Below are 21267 nucleotides of genomic sequence, written 5' to 3'. Positions count from 1 at the left end.
CTTTATTACTGTAAGTGATCAACACTGGAACAGATTTCCCAGGGAGGCTGTGAAATCTTCATCCTTGGAGATATTCAAACCACGACTGGGTGTGATCCTGGGCTGCTTGCTCTGAGCAGGGGATTGGATTAGATGATCTACAGAGGTGCCATTCAGCCTGAAACTCTTCTGTGATTCTGTGAAATGATTTGCTATTTTTAAAGATTGGACAAAGAATCCTTCTTTTATCTAATAGATTACTAACTCAGAACCCGGTAGGTAGACCGTGTCACCCTCTTTATCTGAAAGAACTGTAAAGTGCACTCTCCAACTATTCTTTATGGTGTTCCCACTCTCTCCTACTGATGTTATTTTACTTTCCTACATGATTAAGTATGTAATTGTGACTGAAACCCAGGTGTGCTATTTCCAAAACATCTTCTTAACCACTTTGCTGTTGGATAATTTGGGATTGCTCCATTATATCTGATGCAATGAAGAATACTTCCTATGTCCATACCACACCTAACTGTGCATTAGTGAGTGAGTCTTCAGTTGGGAAGTGGCATAGCTGAGTCCTAGTGTCAGTTTGAAGGTTTAATTACTTGTCCAAAGTGAACTATATCTTCACATAGCACGTAATTAAGCTGTGGGACTCTCTGTTATAGGATTTTGATGAGTGTTGGCAGCTACTGCAAATAATAATGGAAAAAAGCTGCTATGGAGATCAGTGAATACACAGATTCCACCTTTGACTCAGGCATTCTGGAAGTCACAAGCTGTTGCAGAGTATTTGTGGGAAGTATCATTATATGCTTTCCCTGTTCTTATGCTCTACCCTAAACATCTGGTATTGACCACTGTTGGAGACAGGACACGGAGCTAGTCAAAACTTTAGTCTAGTGTGTTACAGTTCCCCTTATACTCTTAGCATCAGCACTGGTAGGAAAGAATGTGTAAGAACATCCCAGTGCTAGAGTGTCCTTTGGAAGATGTAGGCTAAAATCCCTGCAAGAAGAGATGAGATTTGAACCCTGTCACAGCCATAGCTGTTAAGCTATTGGATAAAATGGTGCACCTGCAGCATGTAGGTTTGGTAACTGGGCTCGATAACTTTATTTCTATTCAAAGATACCTGGTATAATGGAACCAAATTCATTAACAGAGTGTAAGGGAGTGAAATTGTGCTATTCTTTGTGCGTGCATATACTTTTCATCAAAAGAACACATCTAAATGTCACAGGTCAACTTCTGAATGACCTTAGATGTGATTTGATTTCCCCAGTTTCCGTAATCAAGATAGTAACTAAGCCACAAAGTACTTCTGATAAAAGCATTTCTGTTATTAAAATTGCATTTAATGGATACTGACCTACATTATCTGAGAATCTAGTACCTATGTTAGCTGGAAATCGAGTTCCACTCTGCTTGAATGTGCAGTGCTGGGTGTGTGCCTAGGTCTACAACACTGTTAATGCCATTGCATGAATGAGAGCAGAACATGAACCCAATGTTTATGGTCAGGGGAATTTGAAGGACTGAAGAATCAGTAAAAATTGTGCCAATTTTACCACTGAAGATTACAGTCCAAACCCTAGTGATGTTTCTTGGATTGGAGGGTTTAGATTTATGGAGGCTGGTTTTAGACCTGGACCTGAACTTCTTTCATGCTTAAGTTGTGTGGACATTTCTTGTTTGTTAATTTGTACTTAGCCCTTCATAGTCAGCTCACAACGGAATTGTGGTGTGATAGAGGTTCTTTCGGATAGCAAATAGTGAGAGAGCATATTTCAGTAATTTTATTGATATTAGAAATTATGTTGAGTTCAATTCAGAAAAATGTTCCTTTAGGACAGAGCAAATACAAGGAGAATAGCAGAAGAGGGCTTTGTGACTGTGGGAAAGAAAAAGAAAATGTTTTGGAGATTGTATCCATTAAAAAAAAAATCTTAAAGAGATTGAAAGTGAGCAAATGGTCTGAAGCAGAAAAAAGGCTTTTAGACCCAGGATCCTCTTAACGCATGATCTGAATGTCATGAAGTTATGCCTGCTGAGAGTCGAGTGAGGCACAATAAACAATAGAAGTGGGCAAAGTCAGCTTTTCAAGTTAGTGAAAAAGTTTGAATGAATTCAGTGACCTGGAAGGACTTTCATGCTATTCAAGAACTGGAGCTCTGTGGACTGATAGAGCCCAGCCTGCTCTCACTGTAAGCAGGAGTAACCAGTGAGAGAAAGATGACTTGAAGCTCTTGGTTGCTCTTTTCAGACCTTCATGACTAGGGATGTCCTCTTACATTGCTCTTGTCTGCTATATGAGATAGGCATAATAACATAACATAGTAACACTAAGCATCAAATGGGATTGAGATCTCTCTTGAATCTAATGCTGAAACTTCTAATGGAATGAATCAAAGTCTTGGCTTTGGTCACTACAAAAATTTCAATAATATAAATCACTGACAGGTGTCTATAAAACTTAGCGACCAGACTGTAAAATTGCTTTTGAAATTGCTGAATATTCATTTACATCAAGAGTCCTCAAAAATCCGTGAGTTTCCAGTGAATAACCAGAAATTAATGCAAGTAATGGCCCCACACTATGATCTTAAATTACTGAAAATTTGCTTCAGTGATTTTTAAATAATCCATTTCCTCTCTTGGCACCTGAATATTCTGGAAGAAGGTCCTTGGGCCTAAGGGGAATGGACCATATGAGGTGCTCTGAAGAAAGTTTAGTTTGTAGACTACCAAGTGGTAGCTGAATGCAGAATGAGCCTTCAGGGAAAAAATACACCTTTTCAATGACGTTCATTTTTACTGTATTTCCTGGTATCTGTTATGAGTTTCTACTAGATCACTCATAAATTCTTGTCCTGTCTTTGTATAAGAGTGGCACATCATTTGTGCCACTTATAGAATTGTTTTTATGCTGGGTCAAAACAATGGTCCACCTAGGTTAGTATCCTGTCTCTGACTGAGGCACTGAGACAGTCACTTATGGTAAAGCAAGTGAAAGCAGATGAGTGTGGAATGGCTTTTTATGTGCTCTCCCAAAGTCTGGCAATCTTTGCTTTGGGACCTTCTAAGCTAGAGGTCACATCCAGACTGTCATGTCATATATTGAGAAGCTTGACGTGGCTTGTCAGCGAGTGCTTGCAGCCCAGAAAGCCTACTGGATCCTGGCCTGCATCAAAAGAAGCGTGACCAGCAGGTCGAAGGAGGTGACTCTCTCCCTCTGCTCTCGTGAGACCCAACCTGGAGTAGTGTGGTCAGGTGTGGGGCCCCCAACATAAGAAAGACCTGGACCTGTTGGAGTGAGTTTGGAGGAGAGCCACAAAGATGGTCAGAGGGCTGGAGCACCTCCCATACAAGGGCAGGCTGAAAGAGTTGGGGTTGTTCAGCCTGGAGAAGAGAAAGCTTCAGGGAGACCTTGTAGTGGCCTTCCAGTACCTAAAAGGGGCCTGTATCAGCTTCACTTCTTAAAGACATTTTTGTGACTTTGGTGAGAGATTTTGGGAGATCAAAGTCTGCTTTGTCAAACTCTTAATTTATAGAGCTGTTGATAGTGGGCTTTGTCAGTGTCTTGCAAAATATTAGTTCTATTCCATACTTTAAAAAAAACCTTAACATTGTTAAAGAAGACCTTACTGAAGGAAAAAAAGTGTGCAACAATTATGCCATTACTAAAGAATGTTCTTTATTTTCTATTTCTGTACAGAGATCACCTCTATTTTCTGGAGTCATCATTTTGAATCCATTAGCACCTGGTTTGTTACTGAAAAGCTCAGAATATTTCCTCTGATTGCCTTCCTGTGAGTATGATCAAAGTACTTACCTCTTCCTTGCCTGTGGTGGTCAGAAGGTTTTTCTGTATCAGGCTTTTTTGTATTGGGCCTTTTTATATTGATTTTTTTTTCCCCCTAGGGATTCTAGCTTGCATCTTTGGGGGGCTGAGCTAAAGCCCTCTCAAAATCAGTGGACACCCCTGCAGTCAGACTCTTGACTCCCATTTCTCTGGGACTGCTGTCACCAGAGGTTAATTTCTTCAAATCTGGTAGTAGTTTAAAATGATGTTATCTTGGATTTTATCTTTAAATCAAAATCTTTGATTTTTATAGTAATCATTTTGTGGGTGTATGGCCATTCTTTTAATAGCTTTTTTTTATTTCTCTGCTGGATTTCAGCAAGGTTTTTGCTTTCAATGGGAGTCTTAAATCAGATTTACTTGTGTTAAGATCATGTGCTGGTGTGTTACTGTCCTGCTGTGTCTTCTGTTCTTTATAGAGCAAGCAGGCTCTGAGGAGTCTGAGAGAGTCCAAGTAACTGTGTTTACTGACTATTTACAACATGTAAGACATGTTTTACATTTTTCTTTCACTGCCAGAACAAGTGAGGGCTCACAAACCATTTAAGAGAAGTGCTTATAGTGTGCGTAAACTTTAGCCCCTCAATATACAGAAATTCCAGATAGAGACAAACTGAGGACTAGCTCTAAGTTTAAGCAGTGACAGCAAACTGATGGGGTCGGAAATACTGCACTAGGGTCAAGGCAACTCCCTTAGATACCATCATCTTCAGTTAATTGAGGGCACAGAGAGCTGCTTATTCTCACTGATGAGTGACCATGTTCTCTGTCTGCCTGGACCTCCTCTGTACCTCTGCTCTATTCCCTCTCTTTTTGGCAAGAGCAGTGTGGAGAAGGACAGAGACATGGTGGAAGGCTGAACATTGGTTGCATTGTCTTTCATCTCCAGTAGCCTTCCCCCAATCAGGAATGCTGGGTCTGGGACCATTTTATCTGTTTTTGTTGTTCTTGGGAAAGCCTACACTTCTGAGGTTTGTGCAAGTGCTGAATGGGCTGGTAATAGTTGCAGGCTGTTCTCTGCCCTGGTTGCCGTTTTTGAGTTCTGCATCACTTTTGAGCCTTTGTGGGGGCAGCATTCAAGGCTGAAGCCAGATACAATCTGGGATTCTCAGTTTGTAGGAGATTTCAAAAATTAGGATTTTGTTCTGATTCAGAAGCAGCCTAAATGTTCTAAAATTTCCCATGAAACACTTCTTCCAGTAAGATCACTGAATTTAAGTTCCAGTGTGCTTCCTTGGGCGGTGCATTTAAGAGAGACATAAATTCCTTAAAAATTTGACCCAAGGAGAGGGAGCCCATAGTGTCCAAAAGGAAATGGGATCAGAAATGCAAGTGTTCTCCCTCTGTGCTTAGGATATTCAAAGAGAGCAGTGACTGCCCTCTGGAGTTTTTCTGATAGCTAGCTCAGCAGCTGGAGTTGTATCTGTAGGCATGTCTGAGCATACAGACTGTGGTGTTAAAAAAAGGCACTTCAGTCCCTCAAAACTGAGACTGTGCTTCAGTGTATTTCTGAGCTGGTGCTGGTGCCTTATTTTGATGCATAAATTGCATCTGTAAATCTGTCCTTCAGGGACTCATTCATCTACTCCAAGTGTAGGACTCAGGGTGAGTGTCATCTGCCTCATGCTGAAGTCCCTGTGGTGCTTCCACAGCACTTGCCAAAGTGATGAAAGAATTCTGTCAGGAAGAAGGAAAGGCAAAATCTGATAATGCTTTCCACACTTACTTCTTCTTTCACATTGTAAAGCTGGATGAATAGGAGGATGGTCTTTAGGGAACATGAATGAAAATACTGTGAAAAAGGCTACCTTCAGAAAATCACTAAAGCAAATGGTGTGGACCAATACATTCACTTGGAAAGGAAAAAAAAAAGCATTATCTCCGTAAAGTACTGGAAACAAGGCACATCCCTCTGAATATAAAAATCAGTAATATAGTTTAGTGTTATCATGACAATCCTGTAACTCTTCTGTTTATTCTTGAATACAGGCAAATCTGACTTTGGAAAACAATCTGAGACATCTTTATATAAATTAATTTAAAAAATAAGTGATACCCTATAAGGTTAAGGTTCAAAGTCACTGGCTGGTGAATGGTTGTTTTTTATCTTCCTTGGAAACATACATTTTGTTAAAGTCAAGATGTTTTCCATTAGGAAAGATTGTGCAAGAAAGGTTTTGGTCAGCTTTTCTCTTAAATATTCAAGACTGAAAACATTTCTGCGGAGTCTCTAAAGGCATTTTTTCTGTGGCTTTATTGTGATGAATTAAACTGAGATGAGCATAGGGTCTTCCTTCTGTCATCTGCTGCTTGAAGAGGAGGTGCAGCATCTCATCTTGCCCGAGTTTCCCTGTAACTTCTGGGACTTCAGGTGGCCTCTACATGCAGCCTGGGCACTTTTTGGTAAAAGCTCTTTTGTGAGAGATAACCTCATGGTTTTTGTTTTGTGTTGCGTTCCTGAAGAGGTGTTAAAGGCAACGGTTTGGAGTTTTGTTTAGTTCAATACCAGGGGATCAAACTTAGGCAGTAGTAGTGGTGGTCTTCCTGATGCAATTCACAGTCCCATGAAAATGTGATGTCCCAGTTGGTGGGAATCATTTGCTAGAAAAAGTTTTATTGCTTGTAAGGAATTTCGAGCTAACAGGCAGCTGAAGCGAAGAAAACCAGAGCATCATTTAGATATAGAAAGCTATGCTTCATTTGGGTGAACCAAAACAAGTAAACCTGCTGTGACTCATACAAAATTTTGGATGAAGAAATTTTTTTATCTTCCACGAGTTACAGCACCTAGGAATTGTAAAACCGACACACTGAGTAGTTGAAGAGAAATCTGCTTCTAATAAACCACGCCTCACCAAACAGAGGTTTAAGAACATTAAAAAAAAAAACCTGAAGAAGCACAAGAATCATATGTAGGGGCAGAGTCACTGCTGTGTTTGGAGTGAAGGGAGTGGAGTTGAATATCTGCATCTTCGCAGTAGGTAGAGAGCAGATACAGCTCGCTGGAGAGGATGTGGCAGGAGCGTGCTGCGCTTTGGCTCTGTTCACTGGCAAGGAGTCCATCAGAGAGCAGTGCCAAGCACAGTTTAGGCACAGCAGAAGCTGTATCTTTCTGTCTTCTGCGCAATATTAACCTTCTAAGGCAGGAAATGCGTGCACTGAGGGAAAGATAGGCTGGGAGCTGGAATTCTTCAGTCTTCATTGACAACTGCTCTTTCTCAGCTCCATCACAATAAGCTCTCCTGTCACTTTAAGACTGCATTACTGATACCACTGCTTTGAACTTCCCAGGGGTGTTGTTCACTTGGTGTATGTAAGTTTACAGAGCAGACAGATCTCTTTCTGATAAATAGGGCCAATTTTTCAGAATCCTGACAATCATTATACTGTGCAGCATTAAAAAATCCTTGCTTCCTAGGATGTTATGAGGTTTTCCTTGCCTACATTTTGGTGATGCTTTCAGATCATGTGATGAAAGAGCCTTGGTCAAATACTTCTAGATCGTCTGGAAGTGGGAAGTAGCTGAAATCTCAGAAGGGTATCTTGTCTCCAGCTGATATTGTAGACTCAGGTGCTGTGGAGGGCAGACTCAGAAGTGCACCAGAACTATTAGATGTTTATCTGAACTGAACTTGAACTCCAAATCTCTGGAAGTTCCCCCATGACTGTTTTCCAAGAAGAACCTGATCTTTGCGGTTCTTTCTCACATGAGCGTTGGGGGTTTGGAGCCATTAAGTCTTTGGACTGACTCTCACTTTCACTAAAGTCCCTTTACACAGTTCAGGCATTCTGCTTCGGGGATCTTAAAATGAAAGTAGATGATATTTAATAGTATAAATGAGAAACAGGTCCCTTAAAAAAAAAAGGTCAAATTGGTCTTCCCTAAATTGTTGAGTGTTGACCTTGAAAAAGCCCTTAAAGTCTCTGCAGGCAGACTGAAATTGTTTTTAGGAGAACAGATAGCCCAAACTGCAAAGGATTACCTGAGGCAAGTAAGTTGTGGGGTTTTTTTTAAGAGAAAATTCTTTTCCATTAGTCTTGGTACCCAAATGCTGCCTTAAAGCACTATTTGTTTGTCACAGAACTTCAGAACTGCTAGTAATTTTCTTACTTTTCCTTAGGATTTTAAAAAATTTGCTCTTTTTAAACATTTTATTCTGGTTATGTGAAACATGTTAAAGAGTCCATTTGTATTTTGATTTTTTTTTTTTTTAAATGTGGGAGGCAATGTTTAAATGTTTTGAGAAGGGGGGAGGCAAGAAAAAGCTGTCATCCATCAAATGGTATTAAGTCCAACTTTGAAAGTTTGATACAAACTGAATCTGACTGTTAGTGCAGACATGATACAAATTAGCTGTGACTTTATGATACCAGCTGTTTCTCTGACAGGGTAAAAGGGCACATAACTAGAATAGCATCTTTTGTTGAAAGCAGTGTTTCCCTTTGTTAAATGTGGGAGCCTCAGGCAAAAAATCGTAGTCCTTAGTTATGTGACATGTGGTGCAGTCTGCAACATGTTCATGGAGCTCAGGGCGCTTTTTACTGATGTTTTTCAAAGACAGGGTTATCATAAGTGTTCCAAATTTGCTAGTTTTATCACTGAAAGACAAATCTCTGTCATGTTTTTGCCTTGTGTTAAAACTGACGATAATCTAAGTGCTATTTTCCTTACAAGTACAAAGAAAATACTGAACAGCAAAACTTGAGAAAAGTCTGTAAAAAAGAAACCACAAATCTCAAAGTAAAATTTTATTTAATTATTTTTTTTTACTCCCTCCAGTTATTTTTTTTTTCTTAACAGAATTTTCAGGGGGTTTTATTCCATTCAAACTAAGTCTACATAGTCTTTAACAAACTAACAGTCAGTATTAACTAAGTGTGGCTTATCGAGGCAGCAGATTTGTCCTGTTACAGATGCCGGGACACCAGAGGCAGCTCTCTGAAGCCACATATTGGGTCTTGAATAATTTCTGGTGCTAGGTGGCTGCGTGCAGCTTCCCTACTTTGTCTGGCACCTGAGTGAGCAGGGTGCTAGGAGCCTAGGGGATGGAAACAGAGAGTTGATGCACCTGAGGAGCATTGTGTGGAAGCAGCCAGAGGGTTGCCTTGTTGCCAGAGCTTGTAAAGCTCACTTGTAAACTGAAATGGCTCTAAGTAAAGTCATTTGGGTGATTTTATATCACTGTACATTTGTGTCCCCACTGTGTGTCTGTATGACCTTAACATATCCCCAGATTACCTCAGGCAATATAAAGCTGGCTGTAGCATATAACTAAACTGAAATAATGTGATTTATTAGGCAACCAAATTAATCTTACTTCTGCCACTTGACTAAGAGCCAGTAAGATTTCAAAATTTATTACTACAGGTAGCTGACATACTCCATTCGAATCAATCAGGAAAAGGGGCATTATTAAGAATGGATTTATGTTATCAGTATACTAGTGTCTAACTAGGAGTACTACGAGGAACAACATTTAGGCTAGAACTACTAAGAAAAGCAAAATTTAGGCTGAAATATTTTATAAATGTTCTTGGGTTAATTTTTATCAGTGCTGACGTTAAACTGAAAAAGAAAGCATCTCAAAAGAGGTACCTTTCAGAACTAGATTTCTTTTTTTTAAGAGGTCATGCAGTAGCTTTAGGACTATGAGCAGCATGAAGGGCATTGCTCCTTCCAAGTTTCAAGTAGTACTCCAGAAAGGAAGGATGCCACTGCTAAGGTGGGAAACTTCTCCGCAAAGCGTAACTTCCATTTCAGACAGGTCGATATTTTGCCCGTGGCAGAAATTATCACAGAAGTCCTGCATGTCTTTCTACATGGAGTAGAGAAGCCTCTATATCAGCCATTATGTGAGATGATAGAGCAGACAAACTCAAATCCTAATGAAGATGCAGAAAAAATATCTGGACATAGAATTGTAGCAGGCATATGAGTGAAAGGGCAGAGTTAAGGGTGTTGAAAAATATTAACTTCTCATAAAATTCTTGGACTAAATTTAAAAAATAAACACGTTTCAAGAGGAAAGTTTAAGCTGTAATAGCTGTTGTGTTTTTCATGCATTGCTGGTGATAATGAGAGGCACAAAATAGAAAATTCCAAACACTAATAAATAAATAAACACTAATAATTCCAAACCCTAATAAATTCCATTGACCATTTCTGTTGCAAACATGTAATTTTACTATCTAGCATCTGTTTCTGAAATTATGTGAAGTATTTATTTAAAATGTTTTACCATGATAGTCTAATGGACTAGAGAACATCTTGTTTTCATGAACATGTAGAGCGGTATGTCAACAAACAAAGGTCTGTACATGACATTCGAAGAACAAAACCCAACCACAAGAGGTTCTACATTCTGAATTGATTTTTTTGTTGATGTAAAAATCCCCTTGGCCAGCTTTCTGGTTATGGTTATATCCCTTCAAACCTGGACTACCTCCAAAGAAAGCTTAATGTATTCCTTCCATTCATGCAACCAGGCTGAATATGGGAGCACAGGGCTGACTATAGAAGCAATCAAAGTAAAAATGTGCAGGAGATGGTGGAGAATGTGTTTATTGCTAATATACAGTAACCATCAGGAGGAAAAAGACCACATGGAAAACTAAAAACAGGTAGCATTGTAGCAAGCAAACAATGTGCTATCAAATGTATGATAGCTGCAGCAGCTGTCATCACACCTGGATTTTATGGCCATGATGTCAGAACCATCATAGCCTCTTGCAATATCATATTCAGAACATCTCATAGTAACTTCAATAAGAGAAGCGATGCTAGCCCTCAAATCCCAAAATTTAAATTAATATTTTTATTTTCTGAAAGTACATTAATTGTAATAAAATTACATTTTCCCTTATTTTTTATTCTAAACTATTGTGTTATATTGCTCTGAACTTCAGTCAAATTGCCATATTTCTCTCCAAGATGGCTACATTCAGTGGTGAAATGGTGTTGCCTCCTTTCAGTATTTAGGAGAAAGCAGAAAATATATTGTCCTTGGCTGAGTTAGCTGTCTCACATCCTCTGTGGGGAGAGGTATTTGCACAGTGACTGAGTTACAGTTAAATACTTGGGTGTTTCATTTCAAGAACTCAAGGAGTCCTGGGACCACTGGAGAACTCTCTTCATCCATGTGGCAGAGAGGAGGGTATTCCTCATGTTGAGTTGCTCTGGGATTTGTGATTTATGATAAGGAAAGTCCCTTTAAGTGCCTGCTGTTTTGTAGATGCTAATCCTGCAAAATGACTCACAGTGTGTTTCAAGCGGTTACCCCTCTGGCTGGCTCACTGCTACCCTCATATTCCTTTGTGTCTCAACTCAAATAACTCATAAGGGTCAGCAACCGTTTACTTTTTATGGTTGTTTAGTGCCACACTCTGTGACTTGTCTCTTTGGAAGACTCTGCAGGCAAAAACTCTATTCTGTGTGAGGAAAAGGGGCAAAATTTGACCTTGAAAGTGAGTAAACATCAAGGACTTGCTTCTGTCAGACAGTGGCACATGGAACATCAGGTTAGTCCTCATATAGTTGTGTTGATGATACAGGTTCTTTTCTTTTTCCCTCTTTTCCTTTCTGTCTCTTCCTTTCAGTTTTCTTCCTTCTTTGCTTTGGGCTGGGTGGACCTATAAGCAATGGTCTTGTTCAAAATATTAATCTCCAAAAACCAAGCATATCTAACCTTGCTTAAGTTTTAAAACCTTGCTTGAGGGAGCCAGAATCCCTTTACTTAAATGACTTAATTTTCAAGCAGTATGAATCATGCAGCAACTGCTTAAGCCCTGGCTAGAATACACTCTACATATGTTTGTTCTTTAAGCAGTAAGAAGAGAATACAGAACTGGAGGTCGTTTGAGTTACAACTACTTTGGGGAATTATTTTTTTTTAAAAAACATTCCTTCTAACAAATGCAGTTTAAATGGGTTTGTTTATGTGGCATGGAGTTGGAAAGGCCCAAACTAACCAGGCTTTACACAATGTGGCCTTCTTCCAAATTAATCTAAAATATTTTAATCCCTCTGGAGTTTCTTTATCCTCTGCATCTGTGCTATAGTGGAGACACATTTTTAACATTTCTTTGAGGAAAATTACCTTTCTTTCCCTCCAACTGTACTCGGCAAGGTCAATGGAGCACTGTTATATGCTATTTAAACATCTGAGATTCATCATATATCTGCACAACAGAAAGAATCGTCATAAAAGGTCTAATGAATCCTGACTGCTAGCCAAGCAAGGGAGTCCCCTTACGGATACTGGGTATTAGAAACAAGAATACACACAAAACACAGTTTTTACACTTTAGCTTTATGCAATTAGGAATTAAACTGCCCCTTAAGCAGGGAGCAGGGAATGTTTGTGACCCCCAGAACAATTCTGGCAAATCAAACTCTGTTTGAGCCAAATTCTGAAGCTGTTGCATGGACCAAGATGGCTGTTGGGTCTGCCTGGGAGTAAGGGGCTCTGCTGATCTTGTGGGACCAGACAGGGCCTGAGCAGGAGCCTGGAGGGTCTTCTCACTTGTGGGAAAGGAGATGCTTTGAGCCACGGTCGAGCTCCAGAGCTAGCTATCTCAGCCTCTGGCTATGTGCCTATACTTGGTTTTAAGGCCTTTTTGTGTTCTAGTTCAGTAACAAGTTTATGGGACTGAACTCATTTACTACCCATGAACTGAAATACTGAGGGAGGCCTAGGTGGTGTTTTTCTTCTATTTCAATTTTTATAAAATTATTTTCCTGGCATTTCAAAAACCAGTGCTCCTCCTTTAGCTACCTGTAGTTCTAGTCAGCCTGAAATGGCCACAGGGAGCAGATACAACTCTGATCTTTTGGAGGTTTTATCTGGAAAACTGTTATTGGGGGCATTTTTATCTGAAATACAGTTATATAACTGTCTTACTGCTAGAGATGACACCAGGGCTGGTTTAATACCAGAGTTTATTCTAGACTCATGCTTCCTTTGAACACTGCTAGGTCATGAAGTTCAGATAGCTTTAACAAAGTCCAAATAAGCATTTAAGCCTCTGAAGGAAAAAATGGTATGCTGAAGGCCTCTATTCTGTGAAGGCACAGGTTTTTACCACAGATGTTTTTTTTTGTTTTTTTTTGTTTTGTTTTGTTTTGTTTTGTTTGTTTGGTTTTTTTTTTTTTTTCCTCATCACTGAAAGCCTGCAGGGGCTTGCAGAGAAATTAGCTTCCCTACCAGCCTGCTCCAGGCTGGTGTTGGCCCTGTCCTTAAACCTAGTGTGCTCTGCTTTTCCTAACTATAATGTGTACAAGGTGCAGGTAACAGTGCTGGTCTCCTGCACGAAGGGCTGCAGGGCCTGGGGTGTGGGGTGACATGCTGGGATAATGATGGTCTGAATGAAATCATCCCCTAAGATCAATCACCCCAGGCTGTCCCTGCTTTTGCATGAAGAACCATGCCTACCCCAAACACACTTCCCTGTCTTTTCATATAGTCAGAGGTATTTTGGGACCATTGCAAGCCATACAGTAATGGAATAAATTCCAAGTGCAGCAGGAGACCACATCGGAGGAAAAGCTTATTAAGTGCCAAGGGCATTTCTTTTACTTTTCCTACTGAGCCTGGAAAATATTCCCTAAATAATACATCTGGATGTAGAGGAGTAGAGAGGGAAAAGATGAAAAACAATCCTTTAAATTCAGTAGGAGCCCACTTTAATGGCTTGTTTAATCTGCCAGCTGGCACAGCGTTGACTTCTTGCTACACATACTTTAAGAAGACCTATGTAGTTCTTGGAATCAAGTTCATATTAAGTTGTAGAAACTTAAATATTAATAAATTGGCAGGACTGTTCTTTGGTCCTTAATAGAAATCAAGAAACTGCTTAGTCATCTCCAAAGATATTTCTGTCTCCTTTTTAATGTAAATACCAAAATAATATGGCCTTAAAGCAGTAGCAAAGATAGTAAAAATTCAGATCTGTTCTCAATATGTGTCCTCTTGAAGTATGTGCACGTCCTTCAGAATTTGCAACCATATGTATTCCTTGTACAGCACTTTGAGCAGAGTTTTTCTGATGTAATTTGTGACACCATTTGTTTGAAAGAAGTACATTATGAGTTTGTGTCTTCTCCAATGCTCCTGGGCCAGAACTGGTGCCATCTTCGTGTGGATTTTTATTTGAGGTGTCTTGCAAGCAGTATTGCTTCATAGGTGCTCTAGGGTATATTGCACATGGATTTTGGTTTTTACCTGGCTTGCAACCAAGCGCAAACTTGATGTGCAGTGTCAGCTGTATAACTAACATTTATACTTTGTTCCTAAAACGTCAGGCTCCATCAGGAAGCATGTTTCCTATTTTCAATTACTTTCAGCATTGGAAAAGCAAAGGAGAAAAGATTTAACTGCAGACCAACCTGTCTTTTATATTTAGGGAATCCTTTAATAATATCTGAACTGACACTTGTCAGTATTTACAAGTTGTAAAGGTTTGATTTGGTTCAGGTAAGCACTGAAAAATGTGGCTAGTTTACTCATGTTTATTTATGAATTTCAGGTCTGGCTTTTATTTTCTTTCTTCACCTTAAGGGAACAAGCTATTTTCAGAATTTTTTTCTGGGGTGTGGATTGTAAAAATCCTCCCAGTTTGCAAGCATTATGATCTGTGATTTTAGTTTGAACCTTCTCTGTACATATTTTCTGGAGTCTATTTCTTTTTTTCAGACCTCTTTCCCCATTTTTGCATCCATTCCCTTGCCTTCCTAATGCTTTTTTCCGCATATTTATTAGGGTATCCTTGCAGAGACTGTCTCTCTACTTGTACTCCACTCCTGTAGAGCCATCAGATCTGGTGAGTTGTGAAGCATCCACCATCAGGAAACCTCAGTACACATGTGCCTGTCATAAGTGGAATTATTTCTGCTTTCATCGTTTTGAAGAAGGCATAAGACTTGAAGACTGAGTTCAACAATTTTTTTTTCCAGCTATCCCATAACTGAAGATGAAGCAATTGAGTTATGAAAACCAGTTTGCTTAGTAAACATAGGCTGCTTTCCTATTTGTAGAGCATTTACAAACAGACTAGAAGTTGTGCTCCCTTCCATCCTTGTATTTCTGGTTTTGACCAACACTTCGTACACATACAACCTAGATCTGTAGGTTGACTGTGGAAAAATATGCTTTGTGTGTCTTCGGTGCCCAGAACTTAGACTGTGATCAGCCATGTGCACTCTGTGTCTTTCTGAGCTGTGTGGACCTAACATGGCAACAAGGGAGGCTGGAGGAGCCCCCATGGGGGTTTTGGATTCTTAGGGAAAGGTAGCAGATAACACGCGGTACAGAGATTATTTCTTTTCCATTTATTTTTTGAAGGAAAGTTAAGCATTTTCCTTTCTGGACCACACAGACATTGTCTGAGGCACTGTTCCTAAAAAAAAAAAAACAACTGTAAAATTCATTGGCTTGATACAGTGCTCAAGTGTAAATTTCCTTTGTCACACTAATACAAAATAAGTATGTATGTCTGTGTGCTCTCGGTATTAAGTGCACAGGATACTGTCAGACCTCACCTGTCTTGTTAATTGATTCGGAGACAGGCTCTGTTGAAAGTTTTGGCCATTCCTTTCCCCTGCACGATGAAGCAGTGCACAGTCGCATGTAACACCACTGATGTACCAATGCATTACTGTTGCGATACTTACTGGCAGCAAGTGTTTGTGCCTGAATGTCTAGATAGCAGTCAGGTTATTGTCAAGATTATTTAACAGCTCCTCTGTGTGAGTCTCATGAGGGGAGCTGGCAACATTGTACTCCTGCTGTGTCAGGTTTCATGCTGGCTCATGCACAACATGCAAGTGTGTCATCTTGCTTATTGGTTTTTTGTCATAACAAAGCCTCGTTGCTGTTGGGTCTTCTGGTTTGGTGACATTGTTGTGTTAGTGTTTCCTTGTTTTCAGCTAAACTCAGCATAAAGTGGGGTCTATGATGTAAACTTCACAGATGGCAAATAATTTGAGGGGCATCTATTTTGCAGTAGCCTGCTTGAGTTGTCCTGTCAAAAGCAGGGTAGCAAAAAAATGCAAAGCCTTTACATCTTTTAAGTTGACACTGACCTCATGCTTCAATTTTCAACCAAAATGACACAGAATTGCTGCTTATTAGAGATAAATTGTTATAGCTACTTGGCAGGAAACAATCTGGGTTTCAGTTGTAAAGACAATTTTAAAAGTGTGAGCTGAAAAAGCCCACTAGAAATTTCTGCAGCTGGATCCATTCCTGGTGGAATTCCACATATGTCTAAAATGCTCTGCCATTGAGTAACTGGACTTTCAGCTGCAACGTATCTATCATGGTGGCATGTCTTCTGTCAGTGCAAAGTACACAGGTACTGCGAGGGAAGATGAGTTAAAGTTCAGAAGCAAAAGGCAAGACCTTTAAATTATATAATTAATTTATTTTAAGGAACTGGATGGATTCAAAATACTTAGTGTCTCTTAGGGCACAACTAGTAAGATCAGCAAACCCAAAGAACTTTATTGTGTTTTTTGTTGGTTTTTTTTGTTTGTTTGTTTTTAGTATTTTTCTTTAAAAATGCAGGGATGGCGACTAAAACTTGGTGTTGTTGCTTACTGCTGGTTCAATAGAGCAAACAACAGAGGCTCCTCAACTCCCATTAGAGTTTATGGTGCTCAGCACTAGGCAGAGCTGGATCCTAGGGCTGCGTGTTTTAAAGAGGAAAAGAAAAAGAGTTGAAAATACAGAAACAAAGCCACAGTAAGCTGGCTGCATTATATATTCATATTATTTTATATTACCTTTTTGTAACTGACTATGTAGCTTAATATATCATGACTTTGTATTTTGAAATGCGTTCCAGAAAATGTGGAATTTGAAGTCTGGCTGAGTGAATGTTGCTGTTGGAAACTTACCTTAGACTTTCTCAAACATTTTATTATTTTTAACGGCATTACCTTAGCTTTTTAATTCAAGACCTGAGAGATGTAGAGAAATAATGTGAATAGAGCTCTAAAACATTCATAAAACATACTTGGACATAAATAAGTTCAGACAACATATTGTTGAAATATTGCACATGAGCATGAAGGTCAACAGGGGTAATGCAAGGGTGGGACAAGAGAGGAGCACCAAATCAGAGGGAGGGGAGCAGAGTAGCAGAAGTCATAGGGAGGCAGAAAGGCAAATACTTCCCACCTCTGATTAGCTTCTTACCTGGAGGGGAGAACCCTTTTCTTTAGTGGAGAGCTGCACTACTACTGCTGGCTTCCTTGTCCGTTCTGGTGCAGAAGAAATGCTCCTGCACTCAGACAGAGCAACATCTTCCCTGGCCGATGCCTGCCCTGCTCCTAGCTCAGACCCTCTGCCTATTGCCAAAGCTCTACTGCTGCTTCCACTGCTAGCCTCTCCTTGTCACGACGGACACCAGACTGCCCTTGTCTTGTGTCATTCCTGCCTGCATCATTGGGTGACTGACTTCATTAGGCAAGAGCCCCCAGCATGCTCTCTGCTCCCATGGTTTGTCCTGCTTCACACCGCTCGTGGTATTTTGCCACTTGGGCTCATTGTGGCTTTGCACATTGACAAGGGACCAACAGCACCACAGTGATTAGCACTCAGTGCATGGTCATTGGCTTCTGTGAGCATTTCTGTCCTGCTGCACCTCCACTGCACCTAGCTTCAGTTTGGGGGCAGGCTCCGCCCCTCTTCCAGACAGCTGCTGTCCTGGCCATCATTTGTGTCGTTACATGTCTGTCCTGACGCACACTGCACCAGGCACACTTGCAGCTATGCCATTTCCCACAGAGAGGAGGCAGCTAGCAGGATCAGGGCATGCAGTGCATCTGTGACTTCTGCCAGCTTGAGCTAGTGTGAAGCTCCCTCTCCAGAAGATGTGAAGTCAGATGAGAGAGCATTGACAATAATGAGTATTTTTTCCTTTTCCCTATGCCTCTAAAAGCACAAATTGAATGGATATGATGTGGCAGTTTTATTTGTGCAGGCCAGAAACTGAAGACTGGCTTTTCCATAGCTGTGGTAGTTTCTTTTGCCTTTTTTTTTTTTTTTTTTTTTTAATAGAAATCAATGGAAGAATTGGCATTGCTGTTTATAGGGCAAGAGGAAATGCATTCTTCTCTTTAATATGGCTTGGTCCATCTAAGCTGGACTTAACCTGTTTCTTGGTAATGTTTGTCTGTCTTTTCCTATTATTAAGAAGTAAATAGCTCCTGACTGGAAGGTGTTGGCATGGGCACTGGTTTTCTGCTCTTAGAGATTTCAGTGAGAGATGAAGCTGGCCAACAGCTGGGGAACTGCTACAAGTTTCAACAGTCAGGCCACAGATTTGTGACAAAACATGCAGGAGGACTAAATGCATGATGTAGGCATTCTTGTGATTAGATTAACAGGATGAAGCTGAAGATTTTTGCTGGTAGAAGCAGATAAAAGACAAGGGTAACTAGTGAATGACATCCCAGTGATGCTTCCCAGTGTTTTAATGCAGAGAAAAAGTGAATGTAAGTTAGAATTCATTCTGGGACTAAGCACTTTTACGAACTGTTTTGTGGACTATAAAATCCCTTCAATTTTAGAATGTTTTGTCCTTAAAGATGGAGGCCTTATTGCCATTACCTGGGATATCTTAACTTATGATTAAACTCACTAGCAAAGGACAATATAATTTTCAGCTGCCCTTTGTATCTGCAACAAAGGCTAAATATTTCCTCAGTGATAATGATACGAGTAAAAATAATTTGTTTCCCACAAGTAATCACTGCAAGATTAAAATAAATTCTCCCTTTATGTGTGCGTGCACAAAGGTATGTGAGGGTGAAGTAGCCTATATTGGCATACTCTGAGATCACACCAGTTTCTGAGGTGCAGGGTAAGCTCGCTGACCTTTTGTGGTGTGTATTAGATGAATTTGGCCTGTGAGGGTGGAAGACTGAAGTCTCTGGGAAGTCTGCCAGAGATTCCAACAGGACCAGGATTTCAACTCTAGTCTATATACGAATAATATTTCAGTATTTTCTGATCTTTGGGGACAACATATTTGAAATACTTCAGGGGACACTTGAAGGGGAGAGTCAAGGGTCAGTCCTCCTAACATGAGAAACAGTGGCTGTGCCAGCAGCTTCCAGCTAAGTCTTGTTTCTTCCTTTGCGTGCTAATGGGAAATGATAGACAAATGTCACCAAGATCAGGGGTGGGACCAGTATATACAAATCCAAAAGCCAAGAGAAAGCTCTGCCTGGCCCTTATGTCAATGTGCAGTAGGAGAAAGATGAAGGAAGTGGGAGGAGTGGAAATGGCATACCAGCACTGAGCCTGCCCAAGGGAGTAAAGACAAATGGGGAATTTCCATTGCAGCTGGCTGACTCCAAGATGTTAGGTCCTACCAGTGAATGCTTAGAAGTGCATTGCAGTGTTAGCAGCAGCATGCTAAATGTTTGCTAACACCTTTGGGGTCGTGCAGCTCTGTAATTCTCCTTCCCTAGTGCGGAATTAGATTATGGATATGAGACATAGACCTGAACCTATTTAAGGCCATGAATCTTTTAGTTGCAGACATAAGGAATGAACTCTGTGTCAGGGTGTCCTGGGTCCTATAAAGAGATCCCTGTCAACATTTTCGTGTGGTTCTCCCTGCAGCAACAGTTGACACAGGGTCTGGCACCTGCAAGGACATGTGTGGCATTCACTGTGGTAACATATACTGTAGCCAGGGTGGGTGAAAGCTGTTCAGCAACTATTTGAATCAGAGGCCTGGACTGTGGTGTAGTCCTATGGGCCGTCAATAGACTGCAGAGCACCAACTGGGAGTCTCTATTCTACATAATGACTAAATAGTTTTGCTCAGGGTGCCACAGATGTTAATTGGGTTTAAAAATGCCTGACCGATGTACGTAAGCTTTTTTTGTTCCTGTGAAAGATGAGGTGGAAAATGTATCTTATGCCACAAGCAGATATTTTAACACATGGGGTTTTTGGCTTGTCAAAATTCTAGGTAATTCTCTGCCTCCTTCTCATAGATTCAGTGGTTTGGACATACACATATAGATGGAAGTGAAATGTTCCAACAACAGAAATTGGGACTTTGAGAAACCTCCAAAGTATGATTTTCTGATGCGAAGTATGAACTGCACTTGGTTGGTTTGCCATTGATGAATTTTCCTTGGAAGTCCTAAGAGGCATGGATAGATGAAACAAGGCGCAGGCTAGATTGGAATAAAACTGTCTGTTCACATGACCTAATATGTTTATTTTGCCTTGAGTCCCCAATGAGCTATTCTGTTTGGGAAAGAATAAAGCTGTTTGATACGAGTATGTATCTGTGTATGTATATATATGTACAAGAGTCCATTATCTGCAGTCAACAAGAATACTTGGCCAAGTTTACAGTAACAATTGCAGACATGGTTTTACATGAAAGGAACATTAAAAATTCATTTATAGATGAAAGAAGAGCTTCTTTAAATGTAAGCTTAACTATTGATAATACATGATTGCCAGTGATACCCAACATCTCAGATTAAAGAAAGAGCGTGCATGAGGTGTAGCAAAGGACAAATCACTCCATTGAACTCCACCTTTTGACTTCAATGAAGTGTTGTGCTTGTTTCTGAGACATCTGTGTGACACTGAATACTTCTAATGGAAAATTAGAAGGGGAGTGGGGAAAATAATTTCCAAACATTTTCTAACACATTTTCATAGAAAACAGATTTATTTGTTTTGACTGAAGATAGATTAAGGAACTCTAATTCTCTCAGATATTGCAGTAGAATGCTTGTCATACCTGCATTTCATGGGTGCCAGATTAAACAAGTCACACTTAGAAAACTAATGTTTCTTTCTGAGTTGCTCTCAGCTGCAAAAGAGGCAATGAAGAGGTTCTTTTTTCGCTTCTGAGGTGGAAGAGGTAGAGAGAAAGGGCAATGGTAGTCCTAGGGATACAATGGATGTCATGGCATGTAGCCATGACAAAATATTCATCATACTCCTCACTGACCAGTCCTTTACTGACATTTGAAAGATCCACACCTCCACACCAGCTCTTTGGGACAACAGAAGTGGAGACAGATGGGAAAACGGGACGTTAGGATTAATGGGGTACAACTCACAAAGCCACTTGCAGTCCCAGTATATGTGTCATGGTTTTAAGGCCACCACACATCCTCTTTCTAAAAACCTCATGGGCTGAGGCAAGGACAGGGATGGCTCACTCACCACTTATGGTCACGGGCCAGAAATAGACTTGACTTTGGAAAAAACACAAAAACTATTTAATTTGTTAACAATCAAAGCCAGAGGAAGATAATGGGAAAGAGAACTACATGTTAAAAAGGCACCTCTCCCCCACCCCTCCCTTCTTCCTGGGCCCAAAGGCTTTGTTCCCGATTTCTCTACCTTCTCGGCCGGCCCAAGCAGGCGGGCCGGAAA

At 40.3% G+C, this 21267-nt stretch overlaps 1 protein-coding gene across 1 annotated transcript in view; it reads left to right on the top strand.

Annotated features, from left to right (window-relative positions):
* Positions 1-3695: 3695 nt before the first annotated feature.
* CALD1 (caldesmon 1) overlaps positions 3696-21267 on the top strand; it is a gene marked incomplete at its 3' end in the record, with an annotated part of 102207 nt that continues 84635 nt past the window's right edge. The window contains exon 1 of the mRNA XM_010075409.1: positions 3696-3791. The remainder of the gene's footprint in view (positions 3792-21267) is intronic.

The sequence above is a fragment of the Pterocles gutturalis genome, unplaced genomic scaffold (genome assembly GCF_000699245.1).
Source record: "Pterocles gutturalis isolate BGI_N339 unplaced genomic scaffold, ASM69924v1 scaffold22857, whole genome shotgun sequence".
In the NCBI taxonomy this organism is placed as follows: Eukaryota; Metazoa; Chordata; class Aves; order Pterocliformes; family Pteroclidae; genus Pterocles; species Pterocles gutturalis.
Note: the sequence above shows the minus strand (reverse complement) of the source record. Positions and strands in the feature narration are given on the sequence as shown.